Source organism: Haemaphysalis longicornis, unplaced genomic scaffold (assembly GCF_048455015.1).
Source record: "Haemaphysalis longicornis isolate Haplotype H1 unplaced genomic scaffold, Haemaphysalis longicornis Haplotype H1 scaffold_10, whole genome shotgun sequence".
Lineage (NCBI taxonomy): Eukaryota > Metazoa > Arthropoda > Arachnida > Ixodida > Ixodidae > Haemaphysalis > Haemaphysalis longicornis.
Window position 1 is genome coordinate 84912377 of NW_027526204.1, and position 16573 is coordinate 84928949.

The 16573-nt window shown below is 45.3% G+C and overlaps 2 long non-coding RNA genes across 2 annotated transcripts; both read right to left on the bottom strand.

Moving 5' to 3' along the window:
- Positions 1-334: 334 nt before the first annotated feature.
- On the bottom strand, positions 335-2996 carry LOC144158862 (uncharacterized). The gene is made up of 2 exons (XR_013320190.1): positions 2918-2996; positions 335-1692 (listed from the first exon to the last, which is right to left on the bottom strand). It is a non-coding gene; the product is annotated as an uncharacterized LOC144158862 (long non-coding RNA).
- Positions 2997-13033: 10037 nt separating this feature from the next.
- LOC144157828 (uncharacterized) lies at positions 13034-14955 on the bottom strand. The gene is made up of 3 exons (XR_013319883.1): positions 14613-14955; positions 14054-14140; positions 13034-13403 (listed from the first exon to the last, which is right to left on the bottom strand). It is a non-coding gene; the product is annotated as an uncharacterized LOC144157828 (long non-coding RNA).
- Positions 14956-16573: the final 1618 nt, after the last annotated feature.

Sequence of the window (16573 nt, forward strand, 5' to 3'; positions counted from 1 at the left end):
AGGTGTTGCTGTAGCAACTGTTTGCGTTAGTGGAACCCTGGCTCAGCGCCTGGAGACAGGCATATTGAGCACAGAGAAAAAGTTGGCGGCTGCACTAGGCGAGTACTGTGTGAATTTATTGTGCCAACAGCAAAGTGCAGAATTCCGTTTCACTCATTTATAAAAAAGCCCTCACCACAGTCATATTCTGTAACACTAATAAAAAAAGCATAGCATTGCTTAATACATCAAAAGCAAGAGTGCAAGCTTACCTTGAGGAAGTTGTTTTGAACTTTTGAAGGCTGGTAAACAGCAAACATGCAAACTATGCAGCGAAAATGAGTGAAGGCATAAGCATGTCGCATCAATGTATTTATTGTCCCATCCAAGAGCCACTGTGAACATATTGGTACCAGGATTTAGTTTGTAGCTACCTACCAGCATTGCCATTTTCGCAACCAGCATACTGATGTACGCAGGCTGCTTTATGCAGGAATCAACAAAATGGTTACTGTAAGTGGCGAACAAATGCGACGTTCGGTTACGGTAAAAAGATTGCATGAAAGGAACCCTAGAAAAGCTTATAGCTGTAGAGCAGAAGTGCTTCGATCAGCATCTGCCAGCACAGTAGAAGCAGGGCAACAATATCTGATCAACGAACAAAACAAGGGTCTTAAAACAGCGTACACTCGGCATGACAATATACAGCCACAGTGAACAGCAGTGGGTGGATACAATCTGCAACTTGATAACAGCCAGAAGTAGGTGAGGCAGCCTTCTACCCTACTAATCAGAACCTTTTGAGCCGTACTGACAGTGCAAGATGGGAAAGGGCAGCTTAACATTTTTCAATCCATTGTTTGGGCAGACATCAATGGTGCATAAACAAAACACTGCAGCCACAACGTATAATGTAAGTTTTAACTGACATTCACGTGGTGAAAGCTGATTCCCTACGTCACACCTTCATGAATATGTTGCTGGAGGAGGTGGCAGCGCCACAAAAAGTTTGTGAAAGGTGCACAATAGAACCTGGCTTCAATAGAGATTTACATGGGCAGTGAGGACGTGCCAGCTCTCTCAAAGTCATTGGCACCACACACAGTCCTCCTCAGCAGGGTCCCTCAAGTGAATACCACTTTGGAACACAGTGGGCTAAAATACCACGCAGAATACTTCCACTTCATTCTTTCAGTTCAATAAGCACGTACACAAGTCTTCAAATGGCTGCTCATGGTAGTTAAATGAAGTTGGTTTCATGCTGTGCCAAGGCTATCGCAAATGAAGCCACTGCTATAAGTCACATTTATGCATACAATGGATGGTTTCGAACAAATAATTTTCTTCCACCTGAGAAAAATAGTTTGAATCTTGAGTGCCTAACAAGCAAGATTCAAAGAACATCTTCCATGCACTACAAGGCACTTTCCTCACCACTTGTTTTTCTCTTTATTGTGCAGCTGAATGTACAGGATTGTTTTTACTATTTACATATCGTAGGCTGCAATCAACCTCTCCCCAAGCCCTTTAGCTTTTTCAACGGTGGCCCTTGCTAGAATTTTTGTGTTTTTGGCAGCTTGGCGGCATGCCTGCCTTGTCTTGCGCTGCTGATGATCCATCCAATGATCCTGACTTGGAAACTGGTTGCATGCCTGGTGCAGCTTCTTGTGTTGCCTGCTGGTCTGCTCCTTGCACTGCTGACACAGCTGGGACCTGTACCGAAATGGATGGCATCATTGAAGGTTTTGCAAGGCTTTTGTACAGATATTTAGAGCACAAGTTAAAAATCCAGCACACTTAAAATCCAGCACACTAGCATGCTTATTTACAAAAAGGGTTCCAGCAACATAACATATTCAATGACTCTGGCTTTCTCATAAAAACACACAGTTACAATCAGCTGCGCGCTGCCGTATTGACACTGAAGTCATTACTTAAACCAAAGAGAAGGCACATACAATGAACTCACAGGACGCCAACAATGTTTTCAGAGGTCGTGCTTTAACAAGACATGACTTTAGCCGTTGGATTATTCAAGATTGAACAACCACACAAAATGAGTAAATGTTTTGAACTTATTGTGGAACAGCTACGGAACAACGAATGCATGAAGGCAGCTTGTGTATTATGGAAATGGTACCCCAGAGGCACTATTTAGTTGCTATTTAGGCAAGCACCGTCTGATCAGCAACATTTACGCTGTTTGACACCTTCGCACGTAATTTCAAACTGTTCCTGCGCTTCGGCACGCTTGTATAGAGGCACTGGAAAAAATAGAGAGCCTTCAATTTCACACGCGTACCTCGTTATATCTGGGCGTGAGACCTGGGTTAGACAGGTGATGATTGGTACTTGTGGGCGTGTAATGTACACACACGGTGCTTAGATATATCAGTGCGCGTTATTGGTCATCTAATAGAAACATTCTACACGGGAAGTTCCACAAAATTAGGAACTCCCGTAAAATGCAGCCCACTGCTCCAGAACGCCCTGCATGCCTGCCGCTCTTAGCAAGACGAGGCCGTCTTCTGAAAGGTTAACACGAATGAAGTACGAGAATTTTTTCGCTGTGTGGCCTGATAAGATACCCTGTTTCCTACGTTTGTCGCTCTCAACATATAAAATTAACATTTGCTCACAGAAACAGCTCTACAGTGCGTCAAGACATCAAGAATACACGAATAGTACAACAAAGAAAGAACCCGATTTTGAACATCCGGTCAATAAAACATCGTCTGCGTGTTAGCGACGAACAGAGGTGATATGGTCGAGTTCCGTGGTCGAGTTGGCCGTTATGGCTTGTTTAAGGCACCAAAGCAAACGATCAGCTGTTACTCAGCGTCCTTTCACGATTTTGTCAGCATGCCGACCGCACGTCGGGTAAGGCGACAACAGTTACACTTATGAGTGGAAATGAACAACAGCCGTGTATACTTACTTGGGGTTATATGACGCGTCGCTCCGCTACTCGTAGTCTTCCAGAACGAAATTTAACGGTGTACAGCGGTACAGCGGCCCTTCAGCAGACACATGCCACCGCCAACTCGCAAGCAAAAAAAAAAAAAAAACACGCTTTGCCGCCGAATCACCGGCTCCGCTAAACTCAGCCGCGTATGCCGTTCACAAATCACTTCCCCTCTTATAAAAGAGTACTTCTAAACCTTAATAAAACTTAACGTATAGTACAAGTTGTTTATGCGACTAATAATTTATACTGTAATAAACATTAGTTGTAGCTTTTTAATTTAAAAAAGATATTTCGAGTCAAGTCAAGATGTTGGCATAGTCAAGCCAAGTTCGAAAATCACACGTCTATCTGGCATGGCCGCCCTCATGGGGGTTGAAGCAGACGATCAACGGCTCGCATAGACACTAGCGTCAGTGTCCCCTCTAGTGTATATTAGTATGAAACTCTATGCACTGGAGGGCAAAGGCCTTTACCATTATCTCCAATTATCCCGGTCCTGTGCTACCTGCGACCAATTTATCACCGCAAACTTCTTGATCTCATCTGCCCATCTAACTTTCTGGCGCCCCCTTCCACGCTTGTCTTCTCTATGGGGATCCACTCTGTTACCCTTAATGACCAACGCTTATCTTCCCTTCGCATTATATGCCCTGTCCATATACCCTGAATTAAAGGAAGTGGCAGAGGTAAATGAGAGGTCTCTATTAAATGAACGACTCCGCTGTGGCAAATTGTCCCAGTGCATTCCCCAGTACACGAAGTACGGCTGAAGACGTATGTTTCAGGGCCTTCGGTTGTAGACCCGATATCTTTTAACGTTGCTAGGCCTAATTTAAAGCTATTTGTGGATTGTGATAAAGGAATAAAAATGAGAAAAGCATGTGACTCGAGCAACTGTTTTAACGTTGTATTCCTTCTTAGGCTTTGCTTGTTCGGTTTATTGACTGATTTGTTTCAAGCATTTTGACTAACTGACTGACTTATTCATTCATTCATTCATTCATTCATTTATTCATTCATTCATTCATTCATTCATTCATTCATTCATTCATTCATTCATTCATTCATTCATTCATTCATTCATTCATTCATTTTTTCAAGCGTCGACTGGCATTTCAACTTCGCCGTTTCGCCCACTTTCATCTTTGTGTTTGTTGAATGTTGCGTACAATAAATATTTCCGAGACTTAAACGCTGGGCAGGAATGACGCCAGTAAATTTCAGGGCTTCTCCACCGCGAACGCACCGCCGTGTCTCGTGTCGCTGTGAGGACTGAGGCGCACACCGACGACCAAATATGTGTACTTTATGTACAGGATTATATACAGGATATATGCAAGACAGCTGAAATAGCCTGCAGTGGACTTCAGAAAGCGCCTTCAGGGGTCCACCCGTGTCTACGGGACTGCACCCATGACCTGCAGCAAGTTCGCTCTCCCCAGGAGGGGGAAGGGGGAACGTTAAATAGAAACAAGAAACAGCTAGGCCGGATACAATAAGCACCGAACGAGCAAGAGGCGTTCAGAAAACGCACATGGTTGGCACCACCCAACAAAGTCATAGTAAGCCGCATTCTTTTTTCCCACGCTAGTCACAGCCTTGGTCATTTCAGCGGGCGCCGCGCGTCGAGGCAACCTAATTGTCAGCGGTCCCTCCGGAGGGTGACGGCTGACGTCCCCGCGTCGGGGTCATGGGGGATGCTTCCATGGTAAAGACTTCCATGGTAAATCTTACAACGCTCACGTTACTTTCAATGTGCATGGAGAACAGGAATTGGGCCACACTCAAACAGCATCCCGGCATATGTGGCTGTAAAATATGGTTCTTGAACAAAGATGTCTTTCGAACTCAACACTACGATTTCGGTGATCAAGAGGACTTGGACCTGCATAGTTCCTCTATATCTTAAACCTTTCTCTCTCTCTCTCTCTCTCTCTCTCTCTCTCTCTCTCTCTCTCTCTCTCTCTCTCTCTCTCTCTCTCTCTCTCTCTCTCTCTCTCTCTCTCTCTCTCTCTCTCTCTCTGAGCTCCTTGCGCAGAAATAAAACCTGTTCAACCACGAAATCCCCACTTTTTCCACGTGGTCATACGCCTACAAACGTGGTCCTTTTGTTTCTTTGGTATTATTGCAGAGCTCAGGCTGTGTAGCATGTCAAAGCTTTGTGCGTGTTTCTAGCGCACGCGCTAGGAAACGCGTCGCCGTCAATAGCAGTTTAGGAGTTGCTACAGACGCGAGAAACAGACGCAGGCTTCTTCACGCAGGCTTCTTCGCAGGCCATTTATGTATTTTGCAAAGTCAAAAATCACAGCATGCGAACTGCGTATCACAGGACCAACCTCTGCCTCAGCGCGAGTCCTCCATTTATTGTGACTGCAGTGAATCATAAACGGCAACTGCAAGCCTTTTTGGCGTAGAATACCAACACAGAACGGAAAACAGGCAAAAGAAAATAGCAGTGAAAACCAACTAAGCCTTTAACGAGCACCGAAGCGAGGGCCTGCACTACGGCTAACGAGGCCTCAAACGCCAGCTGCCTTTCGATATGCGAAGCATGAGCCTATAGCGTACAAGAGTGCGCGACAGTTTCGTTCCCAGCGCAATCACCTTCGAAATTAGAATCGCCAACTGTGTCTTCGTGGCGTTCGTTTCATCGTTCCTCTTACCATCCTCGGATAATAAAGTAAGAATAAATCAAAACCATATGCAAAGCAAGGCAACACCGCATCCGCTATGGTCCTTGGCAAATCGGCTGCTTCGGTTGAGCGATATTTTGTGACGGCGCCAAACTGACTTCCGGGTGAGAAAAAAGAAACAAGAGCTAATCCAGCAATCCTCTTCTATTGTTTTCCATGGTTCGCTTAGCTTTTGCAGGTTATTAGACATTGGTCGAGACAGCGGTCTGAAGTGAAGAGAATGGGAAGAAGGACGGCTTCCGGAAGGAATAGCGAGGTGGTCTGGTTTCAGTAAGAGAGTTAAGGCGGGGCGACTAATGATATGAGTAACGCTTAGAGAAGGGAAACCAGCAACCCGGATTAGGGAGCAAGCTGGAGTAAAAGATAGCATAATTAGAAATAAAAAGTTTAAATGGAGCATGGAACTCCAATGGAACTCGAATAGAAGATATCATAGTTGAAATTAACAAAAAGAACTAGACTTGGGCTGGCGTGCAGTACGACGAACTGAGCAACAGATAGACCATGAGGGCAATAGAGTGGGTACCTACAGATGGGACTAGAAGAAGGAGAAAACCGTTAACTCGATGGAGAGAAGAAATAAAAAAAAATCGGAGGCAGTGAATGAACTCGGGCAGCACAGGACCAGAGTGGGTGGAGGTGAATGGGAGAGGCCTCCGTCCTGCAGTAGACCTAAATAAGCTGTTGATGATGGGGATAATGGACAAAAGGGGAAGGAACGCGGAGTGTAGAATGGGCAAGAAATAGAGACTAGCATTGCGATATCTGGAGGGTAATGTGTAGGTAATGTGTAGGGTAATGTGTAGCGTACGGACAGCTAGAGTTAACCTGTCACTATGGGTGTACCCGCCGGAGGCCTGTGTTACGTTAGCGCCCGATAAGGCAGTGTGGCATGCGTTCCTATATATCTTTGGCGTCTGCCTTATAGATGTGCGGATGCCGGGCGGTGTTTTAAAGACGATAGTCTTTCTTGGGCTACTTAAACCCAGAAATTTTGGTCTGTCTGTATGCCTGTATGTCTGACCGTCTGTCTGTCTGTGGCTCGATTCAGCCACCCGGCCAAAGTAAAACAATGCCTGCGCAATAGTCTTATATAGTCACAGCTAAATGTGCCCGTCTAAGTCCGGTGTAATGTTCATACTTGTCAATATTGTTGAAGAACAACAAGATATTACGCATATATAAGACAACAAATTAATACAGAAGTGATATTTGCAGCATTCCTTTACAAAAAATCGTACATGTTTGATTTTGGCGAGATTAAATACTTTATCAACGGAAGAAAAAAATATCACTCCACCGTCGCCTGCTGTCGCCCGCGCCATATAGCTTCTGGCGGCATTTGAAGAAATCAAGTGGCAAGAGTTACGAAAGGTTCCACTAGATAGGTTCCACGTTCTGCAGGGAACGCACGTGGACTAGGGAAACGCGGTTCTATAAACGTTCAAGTAGGGCGCGTCGATTAACGCGCGTCTTCGCCGTACGGCAGCATTGGCATCGAGACACCCGGTTTGGAGCAGTGGAGCGCGGGAAATTTAAAATGATTTAAGCAAACCTTTGGCGTCTTTACCTTGGGAGGAGCGCGACTCAAGAGGAACAACATGAGAGGTGAGCGGGAAAGCGAAGGGAGACATTTACTTGACAAAAGTCGATAAATACTATCGTCTTTTGACGACATTTGCAACGAAAGGAGCAGATACGCGGCCAATTTTTTCTTTCACGGATGTAGCGACGGACATGAGGGAAGCTTCCCGTGGAAGCCGTCGACACTGCCTTGTGATTCCCTCTAGGCGTTTCCTCTGCCGAGATATGCTGTCCTTTTATTAATTTACTTGCTGAAAATTTTCCACGCGCTACAGGACAGTGACCTGCACGACACTAGCACAGCAATAATTGGAACGGCAATCTCAAAGAGTTCCTCATATTTACTTGGCGTTTAAAACGTCCTGACAGCATCGTTTGTTCTTGTTCTTCTCTCGACGCTGGTCTAACCATGTTTGATATGGCGAAGATGGTGGGACGTTAGGCTAGTTGTACTGTATTCAACACCACCGACAGAAATCAAGTGTGACTTATAACGGGACGCACAGGCATTAATACTTATTCCGAATATCGTCTACCTTATTTGTATTCCTGTCTCAGCGCTGCGCGGTAAAACTCAATGGCGATCCTGCCTTCGTGCTGATTAGCTTTTTACTCGTGATAGCTTGTACGTGTCCGTGTACAGTTTCTTTTTTTTATTATTTTGGGAGGGTACATCCGGCTGCTTTTCTGGACACGTCTAGCCATTCGGGGCTTTAGACTACAAATAATGCATGGTATTGCTCCTTGCATAATGCCAGGAACATTAGACCACAAACGAAGCGGCAGTAGAAGAAACGCTGCGAAATCAGCGGTACAGCACAGATTGCAGACGATGACGACGCCGTAGCTACTGCGCTGTGCTGCCAGCGTAGCAAGGCATCCAGAGTCAAAGCGTCGCAAAAACTTGTCCGTGGCATTAGCCAAATTTAGCCACTGCAGCCGTAAAAAACGAGGGAACACTGTCTATGGGCTCATTAAAAATGGCTTAACTTCCTCCACACTTTTTGCGCTGTATTGGGATTCTAGGGCCCTATCCTGAGCATTATTTCCTCCATGTCCACGCCTTTTTGCCGCCGGGTGTACCTATCGCGTCGCGTGGCGTTGTGAGCGACGCTCGCCTCTGCGGGAGGGGACCTCCAGCGTGCCGAAGTCAGCTCCGTTGTTTTAGCAGATTTCCATAGCCTGGAACCAGCTTGAATTTTAAACACGATAGTCTTTCTTGTGCTACTTAAACCCACAAATTTTGGTCTGTCTGTCTGTCGGTCTGTCTGTCCGTCTGTCTGTCTGTGACTCCATTCAGCCACCCGGCCAAAGTAAAATTGGTATTGCGCAATAGTCTTATATACTCACAGACAAATGTAAACGTCTAAGCCCTGTTTATATGTTCATACTTGTCAACTTTGTTGAACAAGAACAACACATTAAGCAAATGTAAGACAGGAAATTAGTACACAAGGCATAATAATAGTGTTCCTTTATTTGAAAACAATTCATGGGCGCTCGGCTTTTCGATAGCAAGTGATATTCTATATGTACTGCAGATAACCGTCGCTTGCTGTTGCCCGCGCCACCTCGTGGCGGCATATGAGGAATCACGCGGCAACTGCAACGAAAGGTTCCACTAGCTAGGTTCCACGTTCTGGTTGGAACGCACGTGGAGCACGGCAACTTGGTTCTATAAAGCTTGTAGTCAGCCGCCTAGATTCACGCTAGTCTCCGCCGTACTGTAGCGCTGGCATCGAGGAACCCTGCCTGTAGCAGTGGAACGCGGTAAATTCAAATCGCCTTGAGCAAACCTTTAGTGTTTACATTGGAATGAGCGCGACGGGGCAGGAACAGCATGAAAGGTGAGCAGGAAAGCAAATAGGGACATTTCCTAGGGAAAAGCCTACAAAGACTATCGTCTTTTGACGACATTTGCAACGAAAGGTGCAGATAGGCGCCCAATTTTTTTTCTTCGTAACGTGGCCGCGTTTTACGAACACTTGAGCCATGTGTGGATTTCCAAGAAAGAAATAAGCTGCTGCCGATAAGACAGTCTGGTAAATAATTGCTGGGGTGGTTGTGCGGATGGCGCCTACGTTTACTAATATTAGTAGTAGTACTAACATTTTTAGTGCTAATAAATATTTTGCGTTGCTGTTAGTGGTATAACACGTGGATTAGGAAGACAAAGGAAGAAAACAGGGAAGAAGACATAGAAGTTGGTTTTGAATATACATAGCAGTTTGTGGGGACCAAGGTGAAGATAACTGATTTTTATTGGTTTATTGATTGATTGATTGATTGATTGATTGATTGGTTTATTGATTGATTGATTGATTGATTGATTGATTGATTGATTGATTGATTGATTGATTGATTGATTGATTGATTGATTGATTGATTGATTGATTGATTGATTGATTGATTGATTGATTGATTGATTGTCTATTACTTATTTCGGTAGCATGGTGCAGTCACGTGTAAGAAATCAAGAGCTCGTGCGTTCTGAAGGTCTGAGGGATAGAATTAATCTGTATATTTACACGGACGTTAGCAGGAGAAGTTGGTTTCTGAAGCGGATACAGACAGGGAGAGAGAGAGAGTAAACTTTATTCAATTTGCCAGCTGTGTAGCTTAGTCGTTGGCCTAGAGCCCTTGGGCTCTGGCAGCGTCCTCAGCCAGCTGGACGGCCCAGAGTTGATCTTCCGGGCTGGAGCTGAGCAGCACGGTCTCCCACTGCTCACTGTTAGTGATTGTGCGGCCATTTGTGATCGCCTGCGGACACTGCCATAGCATGTGCGCCAGGTCCGCTCGTTCCTGACATCTATGACACTGGGGGGAGTAGCGCCCTGGGTAGCAACAGCTATACACTAGGGGTTTGGGAACGAGTGGGTCTGTAGCAGTCGCCAGACCACCGAATGCCGTTGACTGAGGGATGGGTGCGCGGGTGGGAAGCGGGCCCGGCCTAAACGGTAATGACCGATGATATCACTGTACGATAACAGCCTGTCCCTGCCTGACATTGGGACGAGTTCCTCATCGGGAGGGCCGTCCGCTCGGTCGGTAAAGCCTCGAGCGGCTTCGTGCGCAGACTCGTTCCCTGCAAGGCCGGAGTGGGCGGGGGTCCAAATTAAGTTGATCTTGCCTGTCCGGTTTTCGAGGTGGAGACCAGAAATGAGGATTGCGAACGCCTCCCTTGATATGTGTCCTCGTGAGAAATTTATAATTGCTGATTTGGAGTCGCTGATGATTGTCTTGATTTTTGTGGAGGCAACCATGGCTAAAGCAATGGCTGCCTATTCTCCGACCACCGAGTCTCTCGCTCGGATAGAGCAGGAGGCGATGGTGTTGCCCTGATTGTTAACCACCGCTATGACCATTGCCTCGCGACCAGCGTAATCAGCCCCGTCCACATAGGCAACGTTCTCGACTTTCGCAAAGCGTCTTTGCAGGGCACGGGCTCTGGCCTCTCGACGCTCCTTGTTATGTGTAGGATGCATATTACGGGGGAGCGGAGAGACCTGAATATTTTCCTGTATTGTTGACGGGATCGCGAAACTAGTAGGCGCACTGTGCGGGTGAGTTATACCCAGCGAGTAGAGTATGTGGCGCCCCGTTCTGCTGTAGGTCAGCCGTACGAGTTGCCCTAGCCGTTGAGCCTCGATGAGTTCGTCCAGACTATTTGTCAGGCCCAGGGCCTCAAATCGTTCGGTGGACGTGTTTAGTGGGAGACCGATGGCCCGCTTGTAGGCTCTGCGGAGAGCGTCTATTTTAATTGCCTCTTTCCGCTGTAGCCGGAGATACGGAGTGGCGTACGTCACCCGACTTATTACAAAGGCCTGTACGAGGCGTAGGAGGTTGGCTTCTTTCATTCCGTGGTTGCGACCAGCTATCCTGGATATTAGCCTGGTTGTTTGGTGCACAACTTTTTCGAGCGCTAGCAAGGATTCGGAATTGTGTCCATTCGCTTGTATTCGAAGCCCAAGAACGCGAATACTCGAGACGATGGGAATGCGGTGTGAACTGGCGGCAAAAAGTTGGATTGAAGGGGGAGTGGAAGTAGATTTCCTCCCTCTACTGGTGGGACGGTAGATAAGAAGCTCTGATTTTTCGGGCGAGCAGCTGAGGCCCCGGGGTGTAACGTATTTTTCAACTGTGTTTATGGCTTGCTGGAGAGTGTCCTCAATGTGACCGTCACTACCGCCGCACACCCGCAGTGTTACATCGTCGGCGTAAAGACTATGCTGGAGCTCTTCTATGCTATTGAGGAGATTGGGCAGACCGATCATTGCCACGTTGAAAAGGAAGGGGGAAAGAACTGAGCCCTGGGGGGTTCCCCTACTGCCTAGGTGAATTTTGTCTGATTTAAGTCCGCCAATAGTGATAGTTGCTGTTCGATCGGTGAGGAAGTTGCGAATGTAGTTGTACACCCTCCTTCCGAGCCCCAGGCTGTTGAGATTCCCTACACTCTAAGCTGGGTAACCTTTAATAGAGGTATACATTTTCGAATTTTTGTAACCTATAATTTATAAGGTACAAATGTAACCTATATCTTCGTAACCTTTATATACGTATACACGTAAGGGTTACGCAGTTATGGGTTACTTTGCAGCTTTCAGCATGTATACCTTTATATAAGTTACATCTACCGCCGTCCAAGGCCACACAAATTGGAAGGTGTGATGTTGCGCGCCAGGCGCGCTTTCGCCGGCGCCGCTGTGCCGACCCCCCGAAGTCGCCTTTCCCGCGTGGTGAACAAACATTGCGTTAGTGGAAGATATGTGCGACCATGCTGTCCATTGCGCTGTCTAAACTTTAGCGTCGGGTGTCTTTTCTTCGTCCCTTGAATAAACTGCCGGCCACACGGCTGGGGCGAAAAGAGAAGTTATTTTTACAATTCCTAAAACAGCAGTGCCAAAAAGCTCGAAAATGTTCTCTTAATATATATGCATTGCATTACCTGTTCGATAACTGTTACCCAGGTTGTCACCCAAAAGTATTGGCAACGCTTAGGTCTTATAAACAGGCATAACTAAATTTGATGTTTGCACCAGCTTTGTGCCGTTTAAGAAACCAGTATCAAACATGCATGATAGGTCTTTTGCTAAATTGCGCTTTAGTCAAACAACATTAGGCTTTAGTGAAACCAAGCTTCAGTGGAAACATGCACTTGATAGCATACTTCAAAAGGACGCCAAAGTTATGATAACATAGCCTTAAGCCAAAAATTATTGTCTGACAACCAAGGCCATGATTATCAAAAGAGAATTGCAGTACATGCACACATATTTGCGCATTTAACAGGAGCACATTTCCAGAAGTTTGGCATCGGTAGTTTTGAACATTCACATTTATTATTATGAAACACCTGTGGGCTATTTATTAAAAAGCAAAGCTGCGAACCACACCAACGTTATTATCGTTCCTTAATGAGTATTAGACGAGTGCGGATTCCTGGGCGAATTGGTGTTTCCTATATTGCTTTAGACTTCCAGGTAAAAATCGGTTTATTCATATATCCTTATTAAACCTATTTAATAAATGTAGAGTGAACAGCTTCACAAACATGGCCAAATATACAAATTCTTTACCTCAATATTTGCACGGATGTATGCAACGCATTCCGAATTGTTTGGATACTGCCATAGAACAATTTCAGACGAATTCGAGTTTGAGCTACATTTATAAGATGGTTCTCAGGGGTGCACTTTCCCAGTACAGCGTTGTTGTCGTGGTTCCCCACAGAAAAAACGCAGAATGTGGGAAAGTAGAAAGAACATTTATTACAAATTCACTTTTTCATACAAAGCAGTGTTTATGGCTATGTTCCCTACATTCTCCGTTTCAATCAGTCTAATATTACACTTGGAATTCACTCGTCTTTACGAATACATCTTTACAGTTCCACGTGAGTTGTGATTCCCACGCCAAATTATCGTTTTTTATGCAGCACTAACAAGTTTCTAGGCCGATTGCAATCTGTCTTTTGGACAAACTTTAAATGGTATCTATAGTTTCCTGCATGAAAAAAGGCGCTTGGAAAAATTCAGAGATAAGCTTCCCAATTTACGTAGTACACAAGCAGGCACAAAATCAGGGCACGTTGAAGATTTCCCTGCTTGTTCCCTGCTGCCGCAGATGGAGGTATATATGTGAGGGGCCGTCACTTGGATTTCCCCATCTTGAAGAGCCATCTACAGAAAATTTCAGAAAAAGAACAAAATCCAGTGCAACCATAAGCCCCTCACACCAAACCACAGGCATGTGAAGTACGAAAAATATATTGCACGGAAATGAAGACGGAGACCAGAGAATGAAATGAAAGGCCACACCAGAGGGGTGATTTACGGCCTTTCCTAATCATTTCACATCATTTCAGTAATCGTTACATAGAGTAATTTGGCCGCATTGTTCAGAACAACGCGAAGCCACTATATTCATACCGGCCAACCTTCCCGAATTTTAATCGTGCCGTGTTCCAGTTTATCTCGCGAAATGTTTCTGCATGCTCACCCAGAACAGGAAGAAACTTTGGGCTACGAGATAAACTGACATACATTTGCAAAAGAGAAAACAAAAACGTTTCCGCGCCTTCATGTGGAATCACTCGTACACGCAACAGAGCGAACGTCGCACTAAACCCAGGAAACGTGCTTTCACGATGCTGACGCCACCTGCGTCACATTTTTGGCTGTACTTAAACATCCTCCTCCCCCCCCCCCCCCTTGTACTGGCAGTTTCATTTTGAACAAGGATCCCACGTGGAAGTCGAAACGTTTTTCAATAAGTGTTCTTATCAGTGGTTTCTTCCTCGGCTATCAGTAAAAAGGAATCGCCAACTTACATTTTTTCTTCGTCCAGATGTGTTGTGGGAGAGGATACGTCTAGAACTTGCACCGATCTTCAAGTGGCATTCCCAGGAGGTCTGTACCTGTAATGACTCGAAGGGTTATTTGGGTTAAAATGTAATAGGCTTTAGAGCTGGGCAGTTGGTATACATTCATAATGAAAGAACACCTCAAACTTGACAAGACGAAGAAAAGAACACAGCACAAGCACTCACTAACAACTGGAGATTTCTTACAGAGCTATTTTAGAAAAAGAGTTCTTCTTGTTGGCTCTGCAAAACAACGCATCCTATAGAATAGCTAGAGTTGCTGAAAAACTACAAAGCTCCATGCTGAGGAAATCGTTGTGTGAATTCATAACGTTCATGTAGTAACGAACTGATAGAAAGAGTCACTAAACATGAGGCAAAATAAGATACGAAATATAACATCATAACACTTGAAGAAAGGCCTCGCATTTTTACAAGTGAATCATACTTTTGTCTGTGCAGGCCTGGGTGCCATCTTTACAAAGCATATTTGAATGAATGTGTTTTAGTTATTGCATTTTCATACCGTTGTTTCCGCTGAAATCAGACTTCATTTCAACTTGTGTCATACGCAAGGGAGTCCTGGTTGTCAGCTCAAGGAACACTGCCTGCAAGAAAAAACAGTAGTGCTGATAAGTCATAGCATAGGTAGCCAGATGCAACCACACTTTTTGGACAGCCAGGATCCGATGAGGGTGCTGAACCCATTTTTACACCTGCACCTGTCTCTGTGTAATTCGTCACAATTTCTGTATCATCAAAAAACAACAATCAAGCAGCCTGCATGCTGGCTCATACATACCACCATTCTGTAAAGTCGCTTTACTGCACTACACTAGGATCACGCGAGACAATCATTTGCCCTGCAATACCACACGAATAAATAAACGACTGATTTGTGCGAATGAGAATTAATAAACCACTTAACATGGTGGAAATGGCCACTGTCTCAAAATGACTAACACCAAATTTACCCACTCAAGGAAAAGACTGTCTCAAAATGACTAACACCAAATTTACCCACTCAAGGAAAAGAATGAAAAAAATGAGGAGTGTTGTACATACGAAAACTTTTTATTGTGCCGTAAGGCAAACTTTCACAAAAAAGAGGCTTGTGCTGGACAAAAGTGAATTTAGAAATTTCGGGCAGCATTTAGTGGACTACTTTTCTGCAGCACACACCTTGTGTTTATCCGGATATATTACTACAAGACCAATAAAATGAACACCATTCCGAATATATGCAGCGAGAAAAATGAACATTTTCCGACGACTGAAACAAAATGATAATACCCAGAGAATAGCGCGATAATATAAGACTTTAATGGGAAAACATTCAATTATTCAAACAGAGCTACCTGGCAATTACATGGTCCAATAACTCGTCAAGTGCGCCCGATGCAGCGAACAGCGTAAACAAAACGCTCAACACATGACGAAGGCGCGCAAACAGAGCAGAAAGCAGGTCACGGGCGCCGTTATCTGTGCTTTCCCGATCGTCCGCTCTAGTCTGACGCAACGAACGCAAGCCCGTGATTTCATTCAATTGCCGTCGCGGACAACAGAAAACGTCCAGCGAAGCAACCAGTCAGGTAACGAAAATCCCTCTCGAATGCTGCCATTTCAAATTGAAAAGCCCCCAGCGAAAAGATACATCCAATGAAAACACCGAAACCGTCACGGGAATATACTCACCGAGTTCGCTTTCACTGGCGCCGGGGCATTGGTCCAACATGCGAACTTGATGCTGGTCATAGAAGAACGGGCCGTGAAGCGCTGCCAGTCACAAATGGGCTCGCCGCAGTCTCCGCGACTCACGCCGACAAATAAGTCTTGTTACAGCAATCCTCGCTTCATCGTAGGGGTATCACAGCGTTAAAAAGGCTCGAGTGGCGCGAAAACGCGGCCACCGGGCCTGCCGGCGCCGCCATTTCTCTTTATCCCGTCATGCAACGGAGAAATCAACGGCCGCCGGGAGAGAAGGCGCGACGAGCATCTCTTAGAGGTTACAGGGCGTTTTATAGGTTACAACGTAAAGGTTACATGTCAGATTTTGTTGATGTAACCTATAAATCATTAATGTAACCTATAAACCGTTTTTAACTTCATGCTTGTAACCCTTAGAATGGACTGGGATAAAGAAAACATCAAAATGGATCCATTGTAACCTTCATTTTATAGGTTACTTCTGTTTAGAAGTTACATTATGGGTTACCCGGATTTGAGTGTAGGATTGCCGAATGTTTGACGTTATCGAAGGCTTTAACGAGGTCGAGCCCGAGGACGGCACGAGTATCTGTTGACGAGGAGCGCGCTCCGTCAATAACGTCGTGTTTCAGTCGAAGCATCACATCCTGTGTCGAGAGTTTGGGGCGGAAGGCAATCATGGTGTGTGGGTATAAAGAATTTGTTTCCATGTAGGCGCTCATCCTGTTTAGAATGACATGCTCCAGGAGTTTTCCTACACAAGAGGTGAGGGAAATTGGA